The following is a 2,962-nucleotide window of genomic DNA, read 5'->3' on the forward strand; positions in this document are numbered from 1 at the left end:
ATGATGGGGTAAAACAAACCATTTCCTCAGAATTTCTACTCCAGTGTCCACAGCACACAAGAAAAGAGAGTGAAAACAAAAAAGTAACTAAGATCCCCCTGTTCACATGTTTCAAAAGAATTGGAGAGGAGAAGAAATGGGATGGAAATGATGATATGAAAGGGAATGGATGTTAGCAGCACTGTTTCAATAATCAATATATTCTCAATGAAATGCCCTCTCTTATATGCAATAAATTCTGACCAAGGGTAAACTTTAGGATATTCTTTGCACTGCATTTAGAAAACACCCTTACAGTGGAAGTAGCTCTTTCACCTATTCTTAACAAAAGCCTCTTTTTCCATGAACCACTGAAATGAACAGAAGCCTGTAATGGTATCAAAAGTTTTCACAGCAGCCCTTCCATCTCTTTGATGAAAGCTTCATATACGTCATCATTAATCTGCACTGAGACAGGAACAGAAGAACCAGATTTGGGAGTTGCTTTGGCAAGAGGCAGAGTAGAATCATGCTTTGACTTTCTTTGGGGAGTAGCAGTAGCCCCTTTATTCTCCCTATGTACCCTCAGTGAAGTGGGAACAAATCGAGTAATTTTGCCTTGGGATTAATGATCTGTGGCTTGGCACTGATGGTTGCTGTGGCTTTCTTCTCAGTGGCTGCACTGGTATCATCTGCCTTGGGTCACTGAATCAAATTGGGTGGGGCACTTAAAACCCCTGGGTTGGGCAACGGTGCTGGTGAGAAAAGCCTAGGATGGGCAGGTCCAAGTGGAGGCACCAAAGGAGGGTGCATCATGCCAGGATGAGGTGGAGGGATACCTGAAGGTGCAGGTGCAGGGGGAGGTAGCCTTGGTGGAGGTGCCTGAGGAGGAGGGCCAGGAGGCAGACCTGGAGATGGGCCTGGGGGAGTGCTAGGGGGTCGGCCTGGTGGTGGTCCTGGAGTTAAAAGTCGAGGCAAAGGTCCTCGGAGTCCTGGCATTCCAGGTGGCCTCAGGAATGGAGGAGCTCCTGGAAGTGGTCCAGGAGGAAGGCCAGTAGGTGGTCTAGGTGGCCATAAAGGTGGTGCAGGTGGTGGTGCTAGAGAAGGTGGTCCAGGCATGGGAGGTGCTTGTATTTCAGAAGGAAGAACAGACTGTGGAGGATTCTGCTGCTGTGAAGAAACTGTAGATGTGCCGTCAGAAAAAGATTCTTCTTTATGCTGTTTTTGTGACTGCTTTTCTGCTTCAGAATCATCAGAATCATCATCATCATCATCCTCTGAAAATTCCTCTTCTCATCCCTCCTCTGGGGTTTCCTGACCTGCCATTCGAAGCGTCATGGCTTGAAGAGGAGTCAGTTCCTTCATGTTCTTTTTTTTCCCTTGACTTTCCAGGCATATCTGCGAATCATACATTCAGACCTGACTTTTTCCTTCATTGTTGTCTCTCTCATTATCATCATGGTGCACAAATTCATCCCCCTCACTTTCTCCATCTCATCTGTCAGTGTCACTGTCATCAGTGATGTCATGCTTATCCTGATCCATGTCCTCAGGATAGCCATCATCCTCACTGGTGCTGGAAACATCATCATCATGACCTTGCTGAGCAAGTTCAGGACTATATAACATATCTTCATCTCTCCTATAAGGAAGAAGATCTAGGACAAAGCCCACTTTATAGCCATACATCTGCAAGACTTGAGGAGGAGGTGGACATAGAGGAGGACCAAGAGTTTTCTGCCAGAGGGCAAATGTGGAACACCGTGTCCAAAAAAATGAAGTATAGAAACTGCCCAAGTTGGAGGTCCATACGCTGAAGTCTTCTTAAGGATGGAAAGTGGTTGGGCACCAGGAAGTGGAATGTCCTGGATCAAGATGTTGGAAGGAGCATGAGGAATATCTGAGAAAGGAATACTTTCAACTTCCACATGCTGAGCATTCTTGACAGTATCAAAATATTGGCTAAGTTGAGCCCTCTTCTGTTCATATTCTACTTCTAACTTTGTCAATTCTTTGTAAATATCTAGATTCTCTTTCTCATAGAGTCGTAGAATACATTCAAAGGTTTCATGCAACTTTTTACGTTTGTCTTTCATCACCTTCTCATTTAACTGTGGCTGTTGCACGGGGTTAAATTCCATTTCATTCAATTTTTCCATGTCCCAGATAATCTGCTTGGGATACTTCATCTTTTAAAACTGCCGCTCATACCATCGTGCGCTGTTTTTTGTTCTTCTTTAATTCTCTTTTCCGGGCTTCCTTTCGGGCCTGGTCTGCGGGGTTCATGAATTTTCCACTCTTGGTGGATGATGTAGATCTCTGTCCCATGTTTAAAATCTGTATCATTTACTTGTTTACATTTTTTTTTTAAAACAAAACACTTCTGCTGAATTCCTGGGACTTCTAGAAGTGGAGTATCGGTGATTTCTGGCCTCTTTTACTTCATAGGGTTCTTCACCTCAGCCCCATGGTCAGACCTCAGCCACTGCCATCTTGAAACCTCATGCCCCTCCCACCTCATATTTTTTAATGTAACATTTTTTGTGATCTATGTTTCTTGAAAAATACAATTAAAAATGATGGGGGTGGGGGAGTGAGGTGTGGGCTATATGGGATCCTTTTATGTTTTTTAAGGTAACATTTTTTGCAATCTATTAACTTTAAAAAAGATAATTAAAAATAAAATTTAAAAAAAGAAGACCCTATGAACACCTACATGCTAACAAATTATACAACTGAGATGAAATGGACAACTTCCTAGAAACACAGAAACTACCCACACTGACTCAAAAGAAATGGAAGACTTCAACAAACCAATCACAAGTAAAGAAATTGAATCAATCATCAAAACCCCCCCAATAAAGAGAAGTCCAGAACCAGATGGCTTCATAGGTGAATTCTACCAGTTATTCAAAGAATTAGCACCTATTCTGCTCAACTCTTCCAAAAATTTCAAGAGGAGGCAATACTACCTAACTCATTT

The 2,962-nt window shown here is 42.8% G+C and overlaps 1 pseudogene; it reads right to left on the minus strand.

The window, feature by feature from the left end:
- Positions 1–388: 388 nt before the first annotated feature.
- Positions 389–2,330, minus strand: LOC101432992 (WW domain-binding protein 11 pseudogene; annotated as a pseudogene).
- Positions 2,331–2,962: the final 632 nt, after the last annotated feature.

The sequence above is a fragment of the Dasypus novemcinctus genome, chromosome 11 (genome assembly GCF_030445035.2).
Source record: "Dasypus novemcinctus isolate mDasNov1 chromosome 11, mDasNov1.1.hap2, whole genome shotgun sequence".
Taxonomy (NCBI): domain Eukaryota; kingdom Metazoa; phylum Chordata; class Mammalia; order Cingulata; family Dasypodidae; genus Dasypus; species Dasypus novemcinctus.